This window comes from Pseudorca crassidens, chromosome 15 (genome assembly GCF_039906515.1).
Source record: "Pseudorca crassidens isolate mPseCra1 chromosome 15, mPseCra1.hap1, whole genome shotgun sequence".
NCBI classification, from domain to species: domain Eukaryota; kingdom Metazoa; phylum Chordata; class Mammalia; order Artiodactyla; family Delphinidae; genus Pseudorca; species Pseudorca crassidens.
The window spans coordinates 29,356,529-29,382,717 of NC_090310.1; the positions used below are offsets into that span (position 1 = coordinate 29,356,529).

Consider the following 26,189-nt stretch of genomic DNA (forward strand, 5'->3'; position numbering starts at 1 on the left):
TTATTAAAATGTAACGCTTTATAATCTTGAGGTTGGGTATGCCTCTTAAGTGTTTCTTGAAATGTAACAAAATGTGCCAGTACCAGGATTTGTTGATCAAGTGGACTATATACCTCAGAAACTAAAGATTAATAATAAGGGACTTCCCAGGTGGTCCAGCGGTTAAGACTTTGCCTTCCAATGCAGGGGGTTGGGGTTCGATCCCTGGTCGGGGAGCTAAGATCCCACATGCCTCGTGGCCAAAAAACCAAAACATAAAACAGAAGCAATATGGTAACAAATTCATTAAAGACTTTAAAAATGGCCATGAAAAAAAATCTTTTAAAAATGATTAATAATAATAATATAATGATGGGGAGAAGTAAACCCCTTGATTCAGTTGAGATCGTGGCTCTTAACCACATTAGTTAGAAATCATGTCCATCATCAGGTGGGTCCTGCATGGTCCAGAGACAGCAAGTGGCCCATCTGTCTGTTAAAATGCCAATCAAGGCAAGAGTTACCTACTGACTCTTTCCTTAATTCTGCCCCTCCCAAGTGGCCCTTTGGAAGTCTGGTGAACTCAAGACTCCTCTTCAATTCACTCAGGCAAGGACAAGAGCATCAGTGGGAAACACCTGGAAGCTTCCTTCAGTCTTGCAGGTTGAACATTGCACTCAGGTCCTCCTACTGGCAGAGGAGAGGAAAACACAGGTCCCTGTGCTGCAGGTCAAAATTCCCTTGTTATGTTTTATCTGGAGTGCATGTTGCTTTTAGCACGTATTCCATTCCATTCTATTCCATCTGTGTCTAAATTGAATAATGGGGCTCTTGCTTTGTGCTCCATTTCATCTGTATCTGATTAACAATCTCAGGTATACCGCCAAGTAATGTTGATATTCCCATAACATGCAACGTGTGTTCCGAGTCTTTACGTACCTGCTAGCAAACCTCAGGACTACATGATATACCCAATTCACTAGTGGTCTCTCTGAAAAGGATCCAGAATTTTGTGATAAATAAGTTCATGAAGATATTGAAAGAAATATTTAAAATAAATAAGGATTAAATACCAATCATCCCTGATTTTCTAGCAACGTTCCTTGGAAGCCAACTCCCAGGTTGTCTTAATCACTAGCCCTTTGTATTATATCACCAGGACACTTTAACTTAGGATGAATGGAATTTGAAACTTCATCTAAAATAAAAGCAAAACCACACGGTCAACCTTTTGATTTATCTGAACTTAACTTTTTTCTTCCTCTAATCCCTGCAGCTAAAACTCATCATGATCCCATCTTTTCAAGCTAATCGCCAGTGGACCTGGTTTCAAAGAATAACGCAAGAAGAGTTTTCACATAGATTCTGGATATGCTTCTATTTGTTCTATGCTGCAACAATAATATTGTTACTCGGCGGTGTTTTGATCACTTTGTTCTCTGGCCATACCCCTTTCTCCCTTGTAAAGACAATGATTGTTACAGGCATTGTGTTTTTCTTCCTCACTGGACTGATGTACTTGCATGAAGCTAACAAGATATCAGCTTTCATACACGAAAAATTTTCAAGGAGTAGAAGTGTTCGGGATCCTTGTGAGGCTTTAGAAATGGAGGAACCAACAGTTATCACCTGATTGTAATATTATCTTAAACCTGGAAATCCTTGGGACTTGGGACAATTTAAAGATTTAAATAAAAATAAACTCTGGCTTTTAAAAAGCTTATTTGATTTTGGAATGTTTCTGTTCCCTATTGCCTCTTTGAAATCTTCTTGCAGAAGCTCCCGTTCTTTCAAGGTTGCACCAGATAAATGAACCAATTTTCTCTTCCCTGTTTCCGCAGCTCGCTTCCAACGATCACTGAAGATCCAGCTGCTGCCTCTCGCTCTGGCTTTCCACGAAACTCCTGCAGATTTTCATGTGCACACAGTTGACCCACCCAAGACCACAGGTGCCCAGCTCATGGCCCTCCTCACTTGCAATGCCCCGATCTTGTCCATGGTCCTGTCCCGTGACTTTTCATCACTGTTACCTGTGAGTCCCCAGAACATCCCTTCAGACATCCCTTTCTTGCACCACACAGCCCCTATCATCCTTGGTCAATTTCCCTAGCATCCCTCACCTGACCATTCCCCAATGTGATGGTGTCGTCCACCTTTCTGATGCTGAGGTCTCCTTACTCTCCCACAGTGCCTCGACTTCTTGTCTCTGTTGGGCTTCCTCTTGGAATTACCTTTTCCTCCCCTTATAACTATACATGCCTGGTGACACGTGAACTTAATTGAAGCAAGCTATCCCCCTGTGTACATGAATCCAAGGAGGTAATCACTCAGTAAAGGCGACTGCTTCCTTTCAATCATGATCATTCACCAAAGGGGAATCACCACTGCTGTCCTGCTTTTCTTATGTGTCCCCAGTCCTACAGTTCAGGCGGGAGATCGCAAGAATCTTTCCTAAGTTAACTGGCCAAAGAAAAACTGTTCCTTCTCCCCTAACATGTAGGGATCCCGTAATGAAAACAGTGGCTCAACCTACTCACCATGGAAATCCTGCCATTCAACAAGCCCCACTCAACAGCCCTGAAGTCCTCTCTCTGAAATGAGAAGGGAAAGCCCAGAAACTAGGACCCTTTGGGAATGCCTCTGCGATGACTTGCAAACTCAAAAGACTTTAGAAGGCACAGAGAGTGCGGGGAGCAGTAAACAGAAATATCTTTCAACTATGTAATTGACATTTTCAGACACTTAGAACATACTGCATAATAGAAACAACGATAGGGTGTTATGAAGGATCCGTAAGAAAAAAGCAGGAGCTCTTGAATTAAAAATGAGAGCAGGGACTTCCCTGGCAGTCCAGTGGTTAAGACTTCACCTTCCAATGGAGGGGGGGGGGGGTGCGGGTTTGATCCCTGGTCAGGGAGCTAAGATCCCACATGCCTCGTGGCCAAAAAACCAAAACATAAAAAAACAGAAGCAATATTGTAATAAATTCAATAAAGACTTTAAAAATGGTCCACATCAAAAAAAATCTTAAAAAAATGAGAGCAGAACTTAAAAATCTAAAAAAGTTGTGTATGATAAATGTAAAGAGATATATTCAAGGACAACCATTTACAATGGGGGAAAACTGAAAACAATGTCCAACAATGGAGAATTGTTCAAAATCTTGATACAACAGAACTAGACAATGAAATATCTTACCATCCCTAACTGATGTGAAAAAGATAGAAACAAAAAAGGAAACCATCATTAATGGTGATTGTTTCTGGGAGATGGAATAACTAATGACCCTCTTTGTACTTGGATATTTTATTTTCCCAAATTTCCCAGGACTCTGCAATCAAAACAAAATGTTAAAAAATAAAATTTCTATTATATATATATATCAGTATCCAGGTGACCTGGTTAAAGGATACAGGACATGGAAGTACATTTCCAAAAGGGAGAATTCCTGTGCTGTCCAGAAGCAGGGAGGGAGAGCCGGCTGTATGGATGCCAGCTGTTGTGACAATCTCTCATATTTGCTACATTTTTTTAAAACAGCTTTTTCCTTGAATTTTTCACCATTGAACTACCAATACGTCACCTAGATGTTTTTGAAGTGTCTTACACTTTTTTTTTTTTTTTTTTTGCGGTACGCGGGCCTCTTACTGCTGTGGCCTCTCCCGTTGCGGAGCACAGGCTCCGGACGCGCAGGCTCAGCGGCCATGGCTCACGGGCCCAGTCGCTCCGCGGCACGCGGGATCCTCCCGGACCGGGGCACGAACCCGTGTCCCCTGCATCGGCAGGCGGATTCTCAACCACTGCGCCACCAGGGAAGCCCTGAAGTGTCTTACACTTTTGAGATTGAAAATCTGTGAGAAACTAATATTCAAGTCCCCACCTCCCAAACATAAGGATGGTGCATTTTCTGACAGTCTTTTTCTCCATGTGCATAGGGTGTTTCTTTTCTCTTCTTTATTACCATCTGTCATATTCAACTTTTTCCTAGCGAAATTTTTCAAATGAAAAGGGAAAAGTCATTTCTCTTTCATTGTACCTCTTTAATTATCTAGAATTACTTTTAATAGTCTCAACTGGAGACAACCTAAATATTCATCTACAGAAGGAATGGATAAACAAACTATGATTTATCCATATAGTGGACTACGACTCAACATGAAAACAATCTGTTGATACCCAAGACCACGTGAATGAATCTCAAAATAATTATTCTGAGGGAGCAAGCCAGACAGAGAAGATACATGCTGGATGATGTTTATATTTTATACTTATATAAAAGGAAAAATCATTTCTAATGACAGAAAGCAGATTGGTGGTTGTCTGCGAGTGGGAAGGAGGGAGGTACAAATTGCAAAGAAGCACAAGCCAACTCGGGGTGATGGGTATGTTTATCTTATCTTAATTCAGCTGATGCTGTCATGGGTTCGTACATGCCGAAATTCAATGAACTGTGCGCTTTAAATATGTGCTGCTTTTTGCACCTCATTTGTACATTCATGAAGCTGTGAATAAAGAAGCATAGAGTGAATGATTTTAAGCCGTGTTTCCCCAACCTTTGCTGATATTAAGAAGCCCCTGGTGCCGTGGAAAGTCCACACACCTGGTTCTGCTGCTGAGTCCTCCATGAAGCACCAGGTGAATTGTGCTTTCAACAAGGGTCCCAGGATTCTCAAGCTCAGGGCAATTGGGAAACCCTGGTATAAAGTGGGTGGTAGAAGAGAAGGAGATTTCCCTCATCTTGACCAAACCATTATCAGGTGAAGACAAATGAAACCACCACCATCAACAGACAGGGAAAAACAAACCTATGATTTCCTAGCGTTTCACACAAGTACATGATCCTTAACCACTATATAACAAGGGTTTGTTACCAGACTCTCCTTTAAGGAACATTCTCAGCCCCCCCAGCATCTTACATCATTGGATGAATTGGGAGAAAGCTAAGCAGATGGGTGAAAAAGAATAGATTCTCTCCATAGAATCCGTGTTATTGCAATTATCCAATCAAGATGCTGTCACCCATAAAAGAAACACAAAGAGCTGTGCTTGGTGTTTCATCTTGAAAGGAGTTTGACTTTTTTGGTGGTTCAAGAGCTGTGTTTCATACCAGGTAAAGGAACCTACAATTTTTTGCGTATAACTGTGTGGTGTGCTTGGAAATCATTGTAGGATGCTCTTTTTATCATTACTAGATGAGGTCAGGGATGTGTTTTTAGATTCATTGATCATTGCAGTTCCTCATATGTGAGTTCCCTGTTATGTCCTTTGTCTGTTTTTCTTTTTCCTTAATTTGTTGATGTTCTTTGTTTATGAAGGATATTAACTCTTTATCCTCTGATGTTCTTTGTTTATGAAGGATATTAACTCTTTATCCTCTATGTGTGTAAAATATATTCTCTTAATTGGTCACTTACCATAACTTTGTGATGTCATGCCCACCAAGAGATTTTTCTTTCTTTTAAGGCATCTCTATTTCATTTTTTGAGTAAAACATAAGTGCTTTCCTTACTTAGCAAGACTGAAAATATGCATTCAGTCTAAGAAACTAGAATAAATAAAATCAATGGAAATAAAGGAGGAAATTTAAAAGCCTAGATTAAAATCAAGTACAATACCACGCCTGATGGGTAAAACTAAAAGCTTGCTCTTGTAAATGGTGACAAATAGATCAACTCTGTCAAAACAATTAAAAAAAAAAGTATTTGGTGAACAATACAAGAAATATAGTCAGGTAAAAAGAATTATAAAAAAAGGTAATGTACAACTTCATATCAAAATACCTGATAATTTAGGTTAAAGGGATGGTTTCCTTGAAAAGTTACCAAAATGGATTCAAGAGGCGACAGAAAGTTGCAGCAGACATATAAATCACTCTAGAAGATATGAGAAATGTATTCACACCTCCGCCTAAAGAGCCCGAGCGCCTATTGCTTTGCGCTCTAGAAGCTTTCCAAAGGCACCTTTTTCCAAAGGTAATGTTACCTCAGCCCCAGCACCCATAAAAATCTCCATGATGAAACTGGGACATAGTCTAACTCAAAAACCTACATTGTAAAGTTCCTAACATAGTAAGCAAATAAAATCTTACCTTTTAAAAACATTTAATCTCAATTTCCAAGTGTGTAAAATGTTAAAACACAATGAACACTCATCTACCCTCCTTAATATCAACAAATGAACATCTTGTTGTGTAAAATGTTAAAACACAATGAACACCCATCTACCTTCCTTAATATCAACAAATTAACATTTTGTTGTAACTTTGGTACATGTTCACATCATTTGTTGCTATTATTATTATTATTGCGATTATTATGGTTTGCCGAATCACTTGAGAATCAGTGGCAGACTTTACGAATTGCATGCCTACATGCTTGAACCTGCCTCTCCTGTGAAGAAGGCATTCTCCTACGAAAACTGAAGACCACCTTGATTAATCAAATTACTTGTACCATTTAACAAAGATGGCCATGAGTATTTATTTCAAGAACACAAGGATAGGTCTAAATGAGGAAAATTGATAAACTTCATCATATTAATAAAGGAAAGCAGAAAGTTACATTTACCAACAAGTGCTGAAAATGCATTTAACAAAATTTAACAAAATTTCTTATGACAAATTCTCAAAGAAGAATGGAGATGCTGATTCTAAAAAAGAGAATCTGCTAACAGCAAAGAATGTAAGAAATGGTGAAATAACCAAAGCATTTGCTCTAAAGGTAATCTATGAAGCGAAGCAGTTTTCAATTATATTCTCCTCGTGTTTGAGCTCTTCAATTTCTTTGATCTCATGCATCATAATATTTTTGGAGACAGCTCCATAGTTACTTGTACATTAAGTTGCACTTCTAAAGGTTTCCATCACGTTAAGTAGTCACAAAGAATGCACTCTCTGGAATTTTGTAAATGCTGACCCTTCAAAATAACTGTTATACTGTAACTGAAAGTCGGGTCCGGCTGCTCGCTGCTTAAAAGCCAATAAAGAGGCCAGGTTGGTGGAAAGGAAAGCTTGCTTTATTTTGGATGTGGGCAACCTGTCCAAAGTCCGGCTCCCCCCTCCCCCCAACAGTCATGGAGCAAGAGCTTTTATAGGTGAATGGAGGGGGCTACATGCAGAAAGAGCACAGTCAGCTCTGACAGCCATCTTGAAATCGGTCATCGGTGGTCTGACCAGTGTCATCTTGATGGTTTTAAGTACAGTTAATCTTCAGTTCCAGGGTCGGTTTGTTTCCATTTCTTGAGGCCAGTTCTTGGAACTGTGGCAGCTTATGTCATGGCTACAGTCTGGCCATCACGTAATTAACTTCTTCCACCTGGTGGAGGTTTCAGTATCTATAAGACAGCTCGCAGGATAAGGCTCAGAATATTATCTATAGCCCTCGAAGAGGAACTAAAGGTCCTTGACTACGCTTAATGACTAAACTATTATTATTTAGTCTTGTTGGACTATTTTCCTTTGTTTCTGCATTTTCTCACTTCTCTGATTAAACTTATTCTTTGTCTAAAGTTTTTCCACAGACAAAAGGCAGGCTGAGGATATGGGAGGGAAGGACCACAGGGTCCTGCTCCATTTGAATACTATTTTTATTTATTTATTTATTTAATTTACCACTTTAACCTTTTTAAAAATATTTATTTATTTATTTGGCTGCATCAGGTCTTAGTTGCAGCACGTGGGGTCTTCATCATGGCATGTGGGATCTTTCGTTGCGGTGCTTGGGCTTCTCTCTAGCGGCAACTATGGGCTCCGTAGTTGTAGCACGCAGGCTCTCTAGTTGTGGCGTGGGTACAGCATGTGGGATCTTAGTTCCCCGACCAGGGATCGAACCCACGTCCCCTGCATTGGAAGGCAGATTCTAAACCACTGGATCACCAGAGAAGTCCCCTTAATACTACTTTTAAATGTATATATAAATTTGAATCTTCACCACCATCATGCATTTGAAATACACATAAACAAATTCTTCTTTAACAGTCTGAAGTTTTTCTTCATTTCCTTTTCTTTAATCTGTTCTTCCATTCCATTCAATCTCTCCTGAAATATCTTAATGTTGTTTTCAAGTCCTTTTTGATCACCCATATCATTGTTCCCTACAACAAAGGTATATCCGTATAGATAAACTTGGATTTAAGGCAAATTCTTCTGACCATGACGTTCTAACAGTAAAACTTTTTCTGAACTAGTTTACAATTACGATTAGTATACATGTGATCAAAACAACATTGCTATGGTCTGAATGTGTCTCCCCCAAATTCATATGTTGAAATCCTACTCGCCCCCCAAGGTGATAGTATTAGGAGGTGGGGCTTTTGGTAGGTGATTAGGTCATAACGACTGAGATCTAATGAGTGGGATTAATGCTCTTAGAAAAGATCCCACAGGGACTTCCCTGGTGGCGCAGTGGTTAAGAATCTGCCTGCCAATGCAGGGAACACGGGTTCCAGCCCTGGTCTGGGAAGATCCCATATGCAGCAAAGCAGCTAAACCCGTGCATCACAGCTACTGAGGCTGCGTGCCACAACTACTGAAACCCGCGCATCTAGAGCCCGTGCTCCGCAACAAGAGGAGCCACTGCAATGAGAAGCCTGCGCACCGCAACGAAGAGTAGCCCCCGCTCGCCACAACTAGAGAAAGCCCGTGCACAGCAACGAAGACCCAACGCGGCCACAAATAAATAAATTTATTAAAAAAAAAAAATCCCACAGGCCTCCCTCACCCCTTCCCCAAAGTGGTGATAAAAGGAAAAATCTGCACCCCAGGAGAAGGTTCTCACCGGTGTATGTTATAGCACCCTGATCTCGGAGTTGCGGCCCCTAGACTGTGATCACTACATTTCTGCTGTTTATAAGCCATTTCTGTGGTATTTTGTTATAGCAGCTCCAATGGACTGAGAAAAACATATTATAAATTTGTTATTAAACATGCAGAGAAAACTTTTAAGGACTGCACCTCCAAAGAATATGTATACCTTTTTCTTTTGTTTTCTTTGCTTTTTAAAAAATAATTAATTAATTAATTTATTTATTGGCTGTGTTGGATCTTCATTGCTGCACGTGGGCTTTCTCTAGTTGCGGCGAGCGGGGGCTACTCTTCCTCACCGTGCGCGGGCTTCTCACTGCGGTGGCTTCTCTTGTTGCCAATCTTGGGCTCTAGGTGCGCAGGCTTCAGTAGTTGTGGCCGTGGGCTCCAGAGCGCAGGTTTAGTAGTTGTGGCCCATGGGCTCAGCTGCTCCGCGGCATGTGGGATCTTCCCGGACCAGGGCTCGAACCCGTGTCCCCTGCATTGGCAGGCGGGTTCTTAACCACTGAGCCACCATGGAAGTCCCATGGCTTCGTTTTTGGCTCTCTCTCTATCCAATGACCTTTTGGCTTGTCCAGACCTTATCACCCATAACACAGTGCCCTGAATTCTCACTTTTAGTCATTCCAATATCTTAGGTCCTTTGTACTATTGTTCCCACTGTTGAAATTCTTTTCTCATGAGACCTCCAACTCAAAAACTCCCAATTTTCTCACTTTCCATGAATCTTCTAGTGTCTTCATGTCCCCCCTCATCTAACTGAGACCCCATATCCCACCATCATCGCTCCCTTTCAAATACCCTCCAACTCTCCTTATCTCTCCCCCTCCACTTGCTTCCTAAAATATGTGAAACTTGGTCAATATAAGAATTTATTTCTTAGGTGTCTGTACTGAGGCAGCTAAACATTATGCTTTAACTGACTCGTATTGATCTAAAATCAAGGTCACCCATGACAACTGGGCATCAGGCTTCTTGTCCATCCTTCTTGCCAGCCCCCAACTTCTCATGGGAGATTGGGAGATTCCTTTCTCAGGAGACTTACCACCTTAAAAAGAAGAGACCTAGGCTCACTCAGTGAAAAGTTGGTTGGCCTCTTTATGCTTCTTCTGTAAAGTTCACCAGTTGACAAGACTGTTCGTAGAGCTCCTGATTGGCTCTTCGATGCTTTATTCTTAATACAGGAAGCAAAGAATTACAGACATCTGAAGAAAGCCCTACTATGAATGAGCCACCCAAACAAGAAGAAAAAATGGAACTAGGAAAGAACAAAAACAATGCAGGATGCCTTCCAATTTCCAACAGAAAATAAATTCCTACCTCAAAAAGCTATACCCAGCAAAATTATCAATCAAATGTGAGGTTAGAAGAGAGATGTTTTCAGACATGCAAGGTCAGAAACATTGGCTTGACATGTACTCTTTCTCAAGAAACCTCACAGAAACAAGTCCTGAAACCAACAAATAAAAGCTTTTTATTGAGATAGGAGATGCAGGGAGATTACACACTCTCTTCAGTCAAAAAGTCAAACCTGAGCTTTCTGGTTCTCAGTCCAGTGCTTATGTCACTATATCACATTTTTTGCAATATTTGACTCAATAAAATTGTGTGTTTTAGAATACAAGATTCTTTTTACGTTGTTACAATGCTAAAGTAGGATTTCCAGTTGGTCATTGCATTTAATATTATTTAAGCACCAAAATAAAATAATCTTATAGGCCTGTTGTGGTTTCTTTGACATGTCAATTGCTATTGTCACAAATGAGTCCATGTATAACTGGTGAAATCCGGTCAATGTCTGTCTCGGTTTTAATAGTATAATACACTAACCCTGGGAGAGGCTGGGGAAGAGCACACGGGACTTCCCTATACATTTCTTAGCAACCTCCTTTGAATCTATAATTATTTCAAAGTAATAAGTTAAAAAATTAAGTAATATTAAAACACAGACTATTGACATTTAAAAACCCAAGGTCAGGTTGTCTAATTTTACATTGGAAAGAAACTCCCGAAATGCTACTGTAATTATAAGAATTGGCCACAGGGTGTCACTAGTGGTCTGCCATAGCCCTCTGAAATTTTTTCCCCCTCTCTCTATACAAGATGTTATTCAGGAAGAAAAGGACTTGCTTTTATTTTGTGTGTGTGGGGGGGAGTTTACAATTTCTTTTTTTTGTTTTTTGTTTTTCCTTTTATTGAGATGTAATTGGCATACAGTACTGTATAACTTTAATGTGTCCAGTGTAATGATTTGGCTTACATACCTCATTAAACAGTTATCATAATAAGTTTAGTGAGAATCCATCACCTCATATACATACAAATTAAAGACATATAAAAAATTTTTTCCTCAGTGGTGAGAAATCTTAGGATTTACTTTCTTTCCAATATAACATACAGCAGTGTTAATTATATTTATCATGTTGTACATTAAGTCTCTGGTATTTATTATCCTATGACTTGACGTTTGTACCTTTTGACCACCTTCATCCAACTGGCCACTTAAAGAATAAAGAATATAAAACTGCCATATTCAAACATAGTTTTTTCTGACTGGGAGCACTGGGAAATCCCAATATCCCACTCTTTTTTAAGGTGAAAACACAGAAACCCCTAAGAAAAGGAATAGAGTTTAAAGAAAGCAAATGGGGCAGTCTCTAGAGGAATTTCACTTCTCAAAAGTGCGGTCCATGGACCAGTAGTGCTGGCATGGCCTAAGAATTTGTAAGATGTCCAAAAAAAAAAAAAACTCAGGCCCTACCGCAGGTGTACTGAATTAGATTCCTAACAAGCTCAAAGTGTCAATGTTGCTGGTCCACCGACTACACTTTGGGTAGTAAAAATCTAGAAGGGACCAAAGAAAATAAATGGAGGCCTGGAAAATATCAGCTGCTGCCAATACAATAAAACCGTCCTGGGACTTCCCTGGTGGCGCAGTGGCTAAGAGTCTGCCTGCCAATGCAGGAGACACGAGTTTGAGCCCTGGTCCAGGAAGACTCCACATGCCGCGGAGCAACTAAGCCCGTGCGCCACAACTACTGAGCCTGCGCCCTAGAGCCCATGAGCCACAACTACTGAGCTCGTGTGTCACAACTACTGAAGCCTGTGTGCCTAGAGCCCATGCTCTGCAACAAGAGAAGCTACCGCCATGAGAAGCCTGTGCACCACAACGAAGAGTAGCCCCTGCTCGCCGCAACTAGAGAAAGCCCATGAGCAGCAACGGAGACCCAACTCAGCCAAAAAAAAAAAAAAAGTCCTAATTTGGAGCTCACTAAATCGGAATTATAATGTTAACCTGGATTCGATTAAATATTACAAGTTGATGGTTCATGCAAAATGCTTAATTATACCCACAAAATATGTTTGCACTATATGTGTATACACATAAAATATGTAAATTATATTCCATGTTTATTATACGTCAAACTTTGGTCTGATCTTGCAAAAAAAAGTTTAGTGATAGCTCGTTTTAGAAACTTAGACCGAAACATCAATAATGGTTTAAACTAACCTGTTGATTTTTTAAATAAAATGATATATTCTATGGTCATTTAAAGATTTTTTTTGATGTGGACCATTTTTAAAGTCTTTATTGAATTTGTTACACTATTGTTTCTGTTTTATGTTTTGGCTTTTTGGCTGTGAGGCGTGTGGGATCTTAGTTCCCCAACCAGGGATCAAATCCGCACCCCCTGCACTGGAAGGCGAAGTCTTAACCACTGGACCGCCAGGGAAGTCCTCTCTATGATCATTTAATAATTACTGAATTCCAAGAAGATACCTGGTGTCACCTTCTCTCTTTAGATTGGAGTTGCTGAAATGTCTAAAAGCAGGTAGTTTCAAATGTTACCAGGATGTTCTCAGGATATTCTGAAGTAAAGCTTTCAGGGTTTAATGGGGAAACATTTTACTTTTTTTCCCCTAGCACTTTTACTTTTTATTTTTTATTTTTTCACTTTTTTTCACTTTTACTTTTTAATCTCTTGATATTGTGGTTGTTTAGATCCACCTTATTTTCCTCCTGCAGTTCGTGAATGCTGTTCACTTTTCCCATATCCTTTCTCTTAACTTTTGCATTTGACCTATAATATTCTAGTATTCCTCTGGGGTCTTTTGCCTTCCAAAATGGATTTTTAGTATATGAATGGCTTTTATCTATACAATTAACAGTTCCTCACTTTTTAAAAGCTATTTTACTTCACAGCCTTTTAGGAATTTACTTAATTGCTTTTATGAAGTAAATAATTTCCAGAGCTTCTACTTTAAAAAAAATTTTTTTTGGTAAAAAGCACATAACACAAAAATTTCCACCAGAATGGCTATTTTTGTTTATTAAACATGTTGAACTTTGTCACAGAATTGGCTTCTTTGAGGACAGTTTGCTCCCAGTTTGCTCCCTGGCTGATCACTTCTTATTGTTGACTTTTCCTTCCTTGTCTTTGCATTTTGTTGCCTGACCTTTTCTCTGATCTTATCAGTCTGTGCTTTATTTCCTCCTGGGAGGATGACTTCTATCACAGGGACATCTCAGTCACGATGGATAGAATGTTATTTAATAATTGCTTGATTTTCATAACTAAATATAAAATGTTACAAAATACTAATTCAAAAAGATATATACACCCTAACTCATAGTAGCGTTATTTACAATTATCAAGGTATGGAAGCAACATAAGTGGCCATCAACAGATGAATGGATAAAGAAGATGTGGTATATACATATACAATGGAATACTACTTAGCTGTACAAAAGAATGTAATTTTGCCATTTGCAGCCACATGGATGAACTTGGAGGATATTATACTAAGTGAAATAATTCAGACAGAGAAAGACAAATACTTTATGATATCACTTATATGTGGAATCTAAAAAATACAACTAACTAGTGAATAAAACAAAAAAGAAGCAGACTCACAGAAACAGAGAACAAACAAGTGGGGAGGGCTTCCCTGGCGGCGCAGTGGTTGAGAGTCCGCCTGCCGATGCAGGGGACACGGGTTCGTGTCCCGGTCTGGGAAGATCCCACATGCCGCGGAGCAGCTGGGCCCGTGAGCCATGGTCGCTGAGCCTGCGCGTCCGGAGCCTGTGCTCTGCAACGAGAGAGAGGCCACTACAGTGAGAGGCCCACATACCGAAAAAAAAAAAAAACAAAAACGAGTGGGGAGAGGGAAGTGGGGAGGGGCAATATAGGAGTGGGGAGATAAAGGGTTATTATGGGATTATATGAAATCGTGTGTGAAACTTTTGAAAATTATAAAACATTATAGAATTTAAAGAATCATTCAATAAAATTTTTTTAATAGCTTAGAAAACTTAATGAAAAGTTATAGCCTTTTAATTGTAACAAAACTCTATATAAAACCTTAGAGAAAAATATTAATGCCATATACACTTTAAAGGAACCCAAATGTAGGGCTTCCCTGGTGGCGCCGTGGTTGAGAGTCCGCCTGCCGATACAGGCGACACGGGTTCGTGCCCCGATCGGGGAAGATCCCACATGCTGCGGAGCAGCTGGGCCCGTGAGCCATGGCCGCTGAGCTTGCGCGTCCGGAGCCCGTGTTCCGCAACGGGAGAGACCACAACAGTGAGAGGCCCGCGTACCGCAAAAAAAAATAAAAAAAATAAAGGAACCCAAATGTAGAACTGAATAAATAGATATACTTCAATATTGAACAGAAATAGAAAATATTAGAATATATAAGTGTATGCATATGCAATTTAAAAATATATATATATAATGTTGCATGTATCCTTTTTGACTTGCATGCCTTCCAAGAGCCTTCATGCTCATGGAAATCTTTCAAGGTGGCCTTTTACTTTAATTTGTATTCTTTTTTGGCCGCGTGGCATGAGGGATCTTATTTCCCTGACCAGGGATCGAACCTGCACCTCCTGCAGTGGAACTGCAGCGTCTTAACCACCAGACCACCAGGAAAGTCCCTCAAAGTGGCCTTTTAAATTCCCCTTAGGATCTCTGTGTTTCAGAGCAGTGGGTGTCTAGGAGCATGTATTCATAACCAATGTCTTTCTATCTACCACCACCCATCTGATCTGCTGTACTTTGGATTAATTTCTTACTAGCAAACTGTCTTTTTTAGAGAGTATTTATATAGCAGTGGGACATGTTTCTCAGTAAATAGCTATACATCAATAAATACTAATGTAGTCAATTAAATATTTACTGAATATCTGTGTTCCGGTCTCTATGGGATAGGATGTTGAGGAAAAAAGATACAGTCCCTACCCTTATGGGGCTTACAGTCTAGTGAAGGAGACAAACATGAATCAAATAATATACAAACAAATGTAACCTTGCACTTGTATCCAGTTACAAGCGGAGGGAGGTACATGATACGCTGAATGCCTCTGCTGGGCAGATTTGATCTATCTGGGAAAGTTAGGGAAGGTGTCCCTGAGAAAGTGTCACATGGGGTGGAGGAGGCCATGAGTTCAGCTTCGGAGATGCTGTGTTGGAAATGCTTCTGAGATATCCAAGAAGAGATACTAAGTAGGCAGTTGGACTATATTTTGGGTATGGGTTCAGAGGACTGATCTGGGCTAGAGATGTAGTTGGAAAAGCCATCAGCACATAAATGACAGTGGAAGCCAGAGCTGTGAATGAGATTGCCTAGGAGAGTAGAGAATTGGAACAGAAGAAGACCTATATCAGTTTATTATCTTACTAAAAATAGAGTCCTTGTTTTGGACATAGGTACTATCCACTCATAACCTTCTTTAGGTACCAGCACTCTTCCTTGGAGGAACTATCCTTCTCCGTTTCTTGGTGGGGTTGACACCATCCCCAGTTCCAGGGGTGAGTATATGGTTGAAGCCCAAGTCATCACTGTCTAACACAATTGTATACAATGTAAGTGTATAACAACACAATTGTATAACATCCCCCTGGTCTCAGTGATTGATTCCAGATGGTCGTATGACCCAGTTCTGGCCAATGAGAGTCAGGCCTTGGATATTTGCGGGACTTGTGGCGGTTGCTGAGAATATGCCCCATAAGCCTGCAATGCCCCCACAAGCGGAGGACCTGCCTGAGAATGAAAAGCAGAGTTGACAGATGGAGAAAGACTGGGTTTTCTTGACATCGAAGCTGGCTTTACCTGGATGATTAAGTTACATGTGCTTATAAATTTGTTTTCTGCCTTAATCTAGGGTAAGCAGGATTCACTAGTTAAAGATCATTGCTACTAAAAAATTCTTGACATACCCATTCATGAACTTCTTTAAAGAAAACACCAGTAAGGAATTTCCCGGCGGTCCAGTGGTTAGAACTCCAAGCTTCCACTGCCGGGGGCCCGGGTTCAATCCCTGGTCTGGGAACTAACATCCCGCAAGCCGCATGGCTCGGCCAGAAAAAAAAAAAGAAAGAAAGAAAGAAAGAAAATACCAGTAAAATATTTTGCTGGAGAAGGAACTCGCCCCCCAAAAGGTAACTGAATCACTAAGATTTTGGGTCCCCTTGATTAGAGGGACTTCTTTGCTAGAATTTGATGTCCTCCCAAAAAGAAAGGTGCCACACTACTCTAATGTTCACTAGAGATAAACTAGCAGACTTGAAACCAATTCCCCTGATCAAAGCTGAAGAAAAGCAAGACAGACTGTGCATACTGTAGATGAGGTGAAGAAAATTAACATTTGAATTGAGAATCAAAGAAAGCTCTTACAAAGTTACGTTGAACCCAATAATATTTAAAACCTAGTTAGATATGTTGCACTTCCCTGGTGGCGCAGTGGTTAAGAATCCGCCTGCCAATTTAGGGAGCACGGGTTCAAGCCCTGGTCCGGGAATATCCCATGTGCTGTGGAGCAGCTAAGCCTGTGTGCCACAACTACTGAAGCCTGTGCACCTAGAGCCCATGCTCCACAACAAGAGAAGCCACCACAATAAGAAGCCTGTGTGCAGCAACGAAGACCCAATGCAGCCAAAAAAAAAAAACCAACCTCATTAGATATGTTTATTCTAGAAAAGAAACAAGAGATTTAAGTCCATCCTATAATAAATTTGTGTGAAATACATGAAAGTTTTTTTTGTATTTCCATAGGAATATAATTAATTAATTAGGCCACATGGTGCAGCATGCGGGATCTTAGTTTCCCGACCAGGGATCACACTCGTGCCCCCTGCATTGGGAGCGTGGAGCCTTAGCCACTGGACCGCCAGGAAAGTCCCTATATGAATTTTTTTGGTTGCGACATACACACACACGCATGCTCCTAGAAACATCTCTCCTAATGAAGACACACACCTTAAATATCATGCCTGAAGGATGGATGCTGAATGTTAGGGAGAAGAGCTGGCTCAGGTTTTTTTTTTTTTGTGGTACGCGGGCCTCTCACTGTTGTGGCCTCTCCCGTTGCGGAGCACAGGCTCCGGACGCGCAGGCTCAGCGACCATGGCTCACGGGCCCAGCTGCTCCGCGGCATGTGGGATCTTCCCAGACCGGGACACGAACCCGTGTCCCCTGCATCGGCAGGCGGACTCTCAACCACTGCGCCACCAGGGAAGCCCTTGTTTTGTTTTGATATTTAAAATTTACAGCACAACCAGATGACCATGATTCAGATTTAGAATTTATTCACATTTATTCCTTTTTGCAAATGTCTTTAAAATACATTCATTTAAATTTTGCTATAAATCAGTCTAGAGCAGCAGATGTAGGTCTGTGCTAAGTACATTTTATAACAACTTCACAGAAGGGAAAAATGGCTTTGGACATGTTTTTGGAAACATTCGTGTGGTTATACAAGGGAGAACTTGTACATTTTTTATATTTATGTTTTCTGCAATTTCCTAATAAGTCTTGGCACCCTGCCAAAGGCTATAAAAGACTGAGTAAAATTTGATCCTTCAACATGTTTAAAAAAACAAAACACTCTATTGTAGATTAGTTGGATTAAAGGAGCCTGACAGCAGTTTCCTTTAATAGAGGCAGGAAGTACCTTTTAAACTGCAGTGTCGGTGGTAAGTTTTCTTCTGATTTCATGTTAATTCTCCTCATTTACACATGTCCTGAGAATCTCACATGTTAAAGGACAAAGATCTTGGACCCTACATCCTACAGATCAGGTTCCCTTAACCTGTGTTTCTGGTTCATCATAGGGGTCCCTGTGCTTTCCTGTTCTAATTTTCTATTTCCCAAGCCCACCTCTTGGGGGATCAAACAGCAAGTTTAATTTTAAGTATCTTGAGTGTAGGAACCGTGACTTGTAGGTTTTGGAATTCAGCAAAGTGCCCTGAATGTAGCTGGCACTTATATTTGTTGAACAGATGAACGGAGCTCCCTGGATCCCATCCACCATTCCAAAAGGACCAGCTCCAGGTGGCTTGAGTCCCAGAGGTTGGAGGCAGTAGAAATTATGGGCAAGATTAATCAGAGGATGGGGGAGGAAAAGCCAGCTGGGAACAGGTATGGAGTGGAAGATAGAATGCATGGAAAAGGGACTCCTGTATTCCCAACTTGGGGCAGAAAGAAGTTGGGGAAAAAATTGGAAAGAATTCCTACTGGGAAGGCAGCACTCCTGATTTCTCATGCTCCTCTATCCCCAGAAGCGACTAGGAGTTGGATCAACTCTTTTTCTGAATGTCAAATATGTCTCCTCAAATAAAAGCAAGGAACTGTGCTATACATTCTGGCACTAAACTTAGTATGGGGGGGAGGGGAGCTCCAAAGAATTCCTGGAAAAAGTGCTGACAAGTAAAACATAAAGTCTATCTCATTATTCCCCCGATTATTTATGTATATGCTCCTTTTTGTTTTCCCCTTGGATAATTAGGGCTCTCCTGCCTTATACAATGTTTAGGAGCCTGCTTGCAGTTAGTTACACATGTAAGTTGATGTCCATGCAACCAGCCCATGGGCAGGGGTTTTAGCAAGCCATCTTCAAGGCTGAATAACGCAAGGTAAATACCAAGAGAAAGTGGAGAGGAAGCAAACGCCTAATCCATATACACCCTAAAAAGCCAAATAAAAGAATCCAGTCAATAATTTTTGTATCTTTCTTATACTTCAGCATTTCATCAAAGCAGAATGTGGAAGAAATGTAGCCCAGGTGATTCGCAGTGATTAATCAATTTACTTGCTTATTCAAGAAGGAATGTAATAATATAAACATTTTTTTATGCTGCACATGTAGGTTCCAGAACAGATTTCCATATGAGTGCTGACAAAATTCAGTACATGTGGCTTGTCACAGTATCATGGGGTCATTTGGCAGATATTTTAACACATGCCTTTCGTGTTCTGAGTTGCTATAAAATTGAAGGTTTTCCTTTTCTGGTACAGGTGTGTAATATTTGAAAATGGATCGTTTTTATTTTCATTCTTATTTGAGGCTGGCCCTGTGGTCAATCCATTTCCGTAGATAATACCATGATAGTGGCCTCAAGTTGCGGGTATATCTCTGAGGTTCCATTTTTAAGCCAGTGACTCTCAAGCATTTTGCCACCGCAGGATACCTAAGAGATCTCTCACCCTTCCGTCACGCCCCTCAAGAATAGTTTCTCCAAATGCAGTAGCTCCCAGGGGTACTGGGGAGCATGCCTCACAGTGTCTGGGCGTGGGGTGGGGTGCAAGTGCACCCTGCCCAGATGATGTGGGGACTTCCCTGGTGGAGCAGTGGTTAAGAATACGCCTGCCAATGCAGGGGATGGGACACGGGCTCAATCCCTGGTCTGGGAAGATCCCACATGCTGCGGAGCAACTAAGCCTGTGTGCCACAACTGCTGAAGCCCACACGCCCTAGAGTCCGTGCTCCACAACGAGAGAAGCCCGTGCACCACAAGGAAGAGTAGCCCCCGCTCGCCGCAAGTAGAGAAAGCCCACGCGCAGCAACAAAGACCTAACACAGCCAAAAAAAAAAAGAAAGAAAAGAAAAAAAAGATGATGAGCTCAAGACAGATGTAAGAAACTGGCCCAGGGCCGTCCAGATGGGTAAGGAGCAAGTTGGGATTTAGCCCTTGTTTCCCAAACTCCAAAGTCCCTCTCCTTCCACCACTGTGCTACCCCATACTGACCAGATGCTTGTATCTTAGATGTTCACTGTCTTAGTTCGTAACTGCTGCTCTCACAAAATACCATAGACCGGGTGGCTTAAACAAGAGACATTTATTTCTCACAGATATGACAGCTGGGAAGTCTAAGATCAAGGTGCCAGCTGATCTGATGTCTGGTGAGACCCTCTTCCTGGCTTGCAGGAGGCTGTCTTCTCTTTGTGTCCTCACATGATGGGGAGAGAAATCATCTCCTTTGTGCCTCTTTTATAAGGGCACTAATCTCATTTATAAGGGCTCCACCCTCAAGACTTAATCACCTCCCAAAGGCCCATCTCCTAATATCATCACATTGGGGGTTAGGATTTCTAATATATGGATTTGGGAGAGGGGACACAAACATTCATTCTAGAACATTCACTTTATGTTTATTTGGAGGAGCTTGGATGAGAGAGAATGGTGTTTATAATGATATAAACACTTCGTTTTTCCTTTGGCGGGGACTTAGGATGTGAATGTATAAAACAAAAACCACTTTTGTCAAGTGTGCATGCCAGCTTCAGCTGAGAATCTTGGGGAACTTTATACATGACACAGAACTACCACTGCTGTTACTGCCTGGATAGTAACAAGAGCTGCTGTCCAGAGATGTCCACGGCCCAAGAACTCACTCCCATATTTCCAGATGAGTGCTAGGAGATGAGGTTCTTAAACTAAGATTCCTAATTTGGTGCCCAGCTGAAAGGAAAACCAAGGCAACAAAAGATAGACTTATATGTTGACTCCTTAAACAGTTAAGAATTGACAGAACAACCTACAGAGGAGTAGAGAATCCAAGGTGAGTAGGAAGAATGGGATCACAAACTAATTCAACGTACCTTAGCAAAAACAAAACCTATCTAAAAAGAACAGGCCTTGTTTGCCTTCTCTTCTTTAGAATACATATGTTCTGTTCATAAGAACTCTTCCATATATACATATGGAGATCATCCTGGATTATTTGGATGGGCTCAGTATAATCACAAGGGTACTTATAAGGGAAAGAAGAAAGAGGGAGCGTCAGAGGAGATGTGACATCAGAAGCTGAATCGGAGAGATGCAGCCTGAGACAGGCTTGACCAATCGTTTCTGGCTTTGAAGATGATGGAAGGACCATGAGCCAAGGAAGGCAGGCAGCCCCTAGAAGCTGGGAAAGACAAGAGAATAGAGTCTTTCCTAGAGCTTCCAGAAGGAACCAGCCCTGCCCGTACCTTGACTTTAGCCCAGTGAGAACCATTTCAGACGTCAGACCTCCAGAAAGGTAAGATAATAAATATGTGTTGTCTTAAGCCACTAAGTATGTGGTGATTTGTAACAGCAGCCATAGGAAACTTATACATCCCATAGAGTTTTTCCTTGTACTGGCAGAATGATGTCCAGCTTCATGTAGCTTTACAGTAGCCTTCAGGGCCTGGCCCTTGCTCATCTCCTGTCTCACCTCCCTGGGACCCTACCCAGCTCTCTGTGATCCAGCCAATCTGGCATTTCAGCATCTTCTGACTTAAAATGTTTCCTCTCTCTCCACGCACCCCTGCAGCTCATTATCTCTTGTTCATCCTGCAGATCTTAGCTCCAAGTTTCACAGGGACATCCATTTGAGAAATGTTTATAGAGTTCTAGGCACTATTCTAGGGGCTGGGAATAGAGAACAAAGCAGGAAGGGTCTCTGCTGTCCTAGGAGGGGTGGAGGAAGACCACAAATAAGCACCCAAATGATTAAACAAGGTCATTCCAGAGAGTGATGACCAAACAGGGTGCTGAGTTAACGGGCAATTTTAGGTGGCTGTCCGGGAAGGCCTCTCCAAGAGAAGATGTCTGAGCTGAGACCTGAGTGGTGAGCAGAACTCCTTCCTCAGAGGGCCTCCCCTAAAGCCACTTCCTATCAGCTCTCCTTGAATGTTTCTGTCACAGTGCTTACCTGGTCTTATGGACTGAACTGTGTCCTCTCCAAATTCATATGTTGAAACCCGAAGCACTAAAGTGACTGTATCTGGAGATGGGGCCTTTGTGGAGGTAACTAAGGTTACATGGAGTCATACGAGTGCAGCCCCAATCCAAAATGACAGGTGTCCTTATAGGAAGAGAAATGCTTGTGCACAGAGGAAAGGCCATGTGAGGACACAGTGAGAAGGTGGCCACCTGCAGGCCAAGGAAAGAGTTCTTATCAGAAACCAACCCTGCCAACACAACACCCTGATCTTGGACTTCCAGCCTCCAGAACGGTGTGAAAATGAATTCTTGTTTAAGCCTCCAGGTCTGTGGTATTTTGTTATAGCGGCCTGAGCTAGTACATCTGGTTTGTAAACCTACGTCAGCCAGACGACTGTCAGAGCCACCAGCTAGTCTCCCAGCCTCGGCTTCACCTCTTGTCCCTCCTACCGCCCAGTCTCTGCACAGTAGTCAGAGAGAACTTCCTGAAATGTAGATCACATTGTGTCACTCCCAATTCAGACTCATTAGCACCACACAGAAGAAACTCCAAATTCCAAATTGTGGCCCCTCGGTCACTCAGACCTTTCTCCCCTCAAAAACACCCACCAAAGAGGCCCCTCCTGTTCCCCAGGCACCAAGCTCCAGCCTCAGGGTCTTTGCACTTGACCTTCCCTCTTCCTGGAGCACATTCCCCGTCTCTGCACGGCTGTCATCTTCTCAGATCTCCACCCCGCCCTCACTCATCCCACCTTAAGTGGAGCCCTCCCATCATGGTCTCATTACCCTGATCTAGTCTCCTTGGTTTTCACTGCCCGAAACTGTTTTTTTTTTTTGCATCCTTGTGGGTTCCCACTGCCACCCCCCATCCCCTTATGGGGCAGGGACTCTGCCTTGCCCGCTGTTGAGCCCCGAGCACAGCTGGCTGTTGAAAATACAGGTGTATGAGGTGGCATTTGGGGGGCGGCGGGTCTGAAGGACATGGGGCCAGGCCCTCTAGGGTCCATCACAGAGCTGCCGGGGAGCTCCGTGCTCCCCTTCCTCATCTGCGGGAAAGGGGACAACAATGGTTGCCCAGAGGCTCCACAGAGTTACAACTAGGAAAGTAGGAAGTACCGGATAAGGATTTGCTAAATAAACAGTATCTCAGGGGAGGCCTCCCGACACCCGAAACTAGGTCAGTTCCATGTTAGACGCTGTTCTAACTCCCTGCTCTTCTGCCCCGGGGCCGCTGCCCAGAAAAAACACCCAAGGCGCCCATTAATTTGAATTGCATCTCCGCCCCAATCAGTTCTCAGGATGGGTGCGTCCCGGAACCGCTTGGCCCTTTATTGGCTCCACCCCGCGGCCCCAGCCCGGCGGGGACCGCGCGCCCGCTTCAGGGGCGGCCCCGGAGGCCAGAGCCGAGGGTCGCCGCCGCCCGGCCCGACGTGGCGCCGCCACCGCCCCCGGTGCCGACGCTCGCGGGCGTAGCCAATGGCGGCCTCTCCCGAGCGGCGGGCGCGGCCTCCGGCCGCCAGAGGGCGCCGCGCGGGGGCAGCGGAGCCACCGCCACCACCGGTCGCAAAGGGAAGCTGCAAGCGAGGCCCAGGCCGCCGCCGCCGCCGTTGCCCGCTCACCGCGCGCCACTGCCTGCCCGTCGGCGCGGCCGTCTCCGCAGGTAGGTGGGCGCCACTGGGCCCCGCCGCCCGCCTGGCCCGCGCGCCGCCCTGATTCCCCGTCCAGCGCCCCCGCCCGGCGCGCGCCCGCCGCCGCCTCGTGCTCGCGCGCGGTCGGTAACGGACGCCGGGCGGGGGAGGGGCGGCGCGCTTGGCCCCCCGCGGCGAAGCGGCGGCCCTAGGGGCGGAGGGCTCGGCCACAAAGGGCGCGCGGCCCCGGCGGAGGGGCGGTCCGAGCGCGCGCCGACGCCCGGGCCCGGCGGGCGAGTCGACGGAGGCGGGCGGGTCCCGGTCCCCTCCCTCCCTGGGGGCGGTGCGGGGCTCACCCTGGGGGCGCGTCTCCGCCAAGTGGGGTGCAGAGGGCTGCCGCTCCCTCCGTCCCAGCATGTGTTTCCGTTGGCAAAATACCTCCTCTCTGGTTAACTAAAAAAAAAAAAAAAAAAAAAAGATTCTTTTTTTCCTATTTTTTGTATCTGATTCGGTGATATAGGACCCCTAATTCAGTACCTTGGGTTTGGGGGCGGGAAGGATGCTCGCGGGGCTCTTGGCTCGTTTATTTCGGGTTACTCCCCACCACCACCCCCCCTTTTTTTTTTTGCCCGGGGCGCACGTCTAGGACGCGCGGCGAATGGTTTCCTGTCTTATATTGTGGATACGGAGACGGCCGGGCTTTAGGTTTCTTTTCCCCACCCTTAAAGAATGAAGACCTGTCAGGTCTCCTTAGGGTGAATTTCCTGTTGGGGACGGTCATTGCAGGGGTGTGGTCCAGCTGGAAAGCTCCGGCTGGTCCCGAGAGGTTGTGTCTGCACCCTGATTGGGTGAATTTTTCTGGAGTCGGGTACTTTCCCCGTCCCCGCATGTGTAGTTAGGTATTTAAGAACCAAGGGTCTGCCTAAAGGCGATGTGAGCTGCCCAGGAAGGTGGCCACTGATAGCAAGGGACTCTTGAGCTCTTGGAATGTGGCTAGACCCAATGGAGATGCGCTCCCAGTGAAAAAGACACACCTGATTTTAAACACTTAGTATGGAAAAAAAAGTAAAATACCTCATTCGTAATTTTTTTCTACTTAAATCGTACAGGTTGATATGATAATGTTTTCAACATATTGGGTTAATGCAAATATATTATTAAAATTAATGTCACTGGTTTCATTTTACTCTTTTTTTTAACATGGCTACTTGAAAATTTAAAATTAGATATATGACTCGCATTATATTTCTATTGGACAGTGTTCAGCCAGAGCATCGGAATGGGGGCAGGGGTAGCTGGGAGCCTATGGCATCTGCTTATTTTTAACTGCTTTTCTGATGGCACGTGGCCTCCTCTCTCTTAGCCTGTCAAGGAACCCCCTGCTTCTTCCTTCTCACCCTCAACTGAACTGTCGAGCTGATTGCTTAATGAGGATCTTGTTCTAATTTGCAGAATAATTTAAATTAGTGGACAGAACTTTCTTTGTTGAAAAAAATGTCTGTATACTGTGTATTGTAGTCTGGAAATAGTTGTGTAAGATTCGTCTCAGAATCAGATCATGAGCTATCAAAGCTGAATATTTTCAATATTTGAGTGTGTGATGCAAAGAGCATGTTAATTTTCAGGGCCTCTGCCACCTAAATGCCTTCCTCCAAGTTACTGTGGCTTTTTCTTGGGCGCTTGTCATACCCTGACCTACACTCTTTTCCCTTCCCAGCCCTCAGATGCTGTCAGTTTTTGCCAATAAATATGGTGGTTGTCAACCATATTGTCCCCTAATTCTTAATTTTGATTAACTGTAAAACTTGCCAGTTTGGGAGGGTTAAATCAATGTTAAGTGGGAGAGAATCAATTCCTATAAATCCTCAACTTTAGGAATGGTGAGAGTGACTTTTGGAAAGTTGTGAGCATTCCAATAAAGGACAAGGTAGAAACAATATGTCTGTATTCTGTTGCCTTGGTTACTCTAGAAGGGCTTTCGAGAGAAAGTATGATGTGTGGAGACGACTTCCAGATAATATCTTGAGGTGGTTTTTTTTGGTTTGTTTTTAAATGAAAATACTTTTTCTCCGGAATCTTAGGGTTGGAAGTGAAATTTGTTTTCTCCAAAGTGTGATGTGTTTACAAATCAAGAGGAAAACTTTAGATAGTATTTTTAGGGGGAAGAAATAGTAAAACATTAATCCAGAAGTTTAAAAGTTTATGCTTGTGACAATACATCTGTTTTATTTTTATTTTAAATTTTATTTTTTTAATTTATTTTTGGCTGTATTGGGTCTTCGTTGCTGCACACGGGCTTCCTCTAGTTGCATGGAGCGGGGGCTACTCTTCCTTGCAGGGTGCGGGCTTCTCCTTGCGATGGCTTCTCTCGTTGCGGAGCACGGGGCTCTAGGCATGCGGTCTCAGTAGTTGTGGCTCGCGGGCTCTGGAGCGCAGGCTCAGTAGTTGTGGCGCACGAGCTTAGTTGCTCCGCGGCATGTGGGATCTTCCCGGACCAGGGCTTGAACCCATGTCCCCTGCATTGGCAGGTGGATTCTTAACGACTCTGCCGCCAGGGAAGTCCCAATACGTTTGTTTTAATTCATACACACATGAAGCATATTAAGTGGAGGTGAAAATTTTCTTTGATATAAAGAAACAAGGCCACCTGTCCTTACCAGGTTTTGCCCCAACAAGAAATTTGCTTTTTAATTTTATTATGAGTTTAACGATGTGTTTTTAGTTAATCGATTACTATTAATTTCACATATCTTTCAAAGCTTTGGGAACCAGGTAATGGATGCAGTAAGAGAGAGGCAGAAATTTTTC

At 43.0% G+C, this 26,189-nt stretch overlaps 1 protein-coding gene across 2 annotated transcripts in view; it reads left to right on the forward strand.

Moving 5' to 3' along the window:
• Window positions 1–26,189, forward strand: part of ZC3H7A (zinc finger CCCH-type containing 7A) — a 236,266-nt gene that overhangs the window by 178,260 nt on the left and 31,817 nt on the right. The window contains exon 2 of one of the 2 annotated variants that reach the window (XM_067706613.1): window positions 23,339–23,413. The gene's annotated coding sequence lies outside the window, so the exon portion shown is untranslated. Of the gene's footprint in view, window positions 1–23,102; window positions 23,414–26,189 lie in introns of those variants that run through there. The other variant, XM_067706612.1, reaches the window with a different exon arrangement.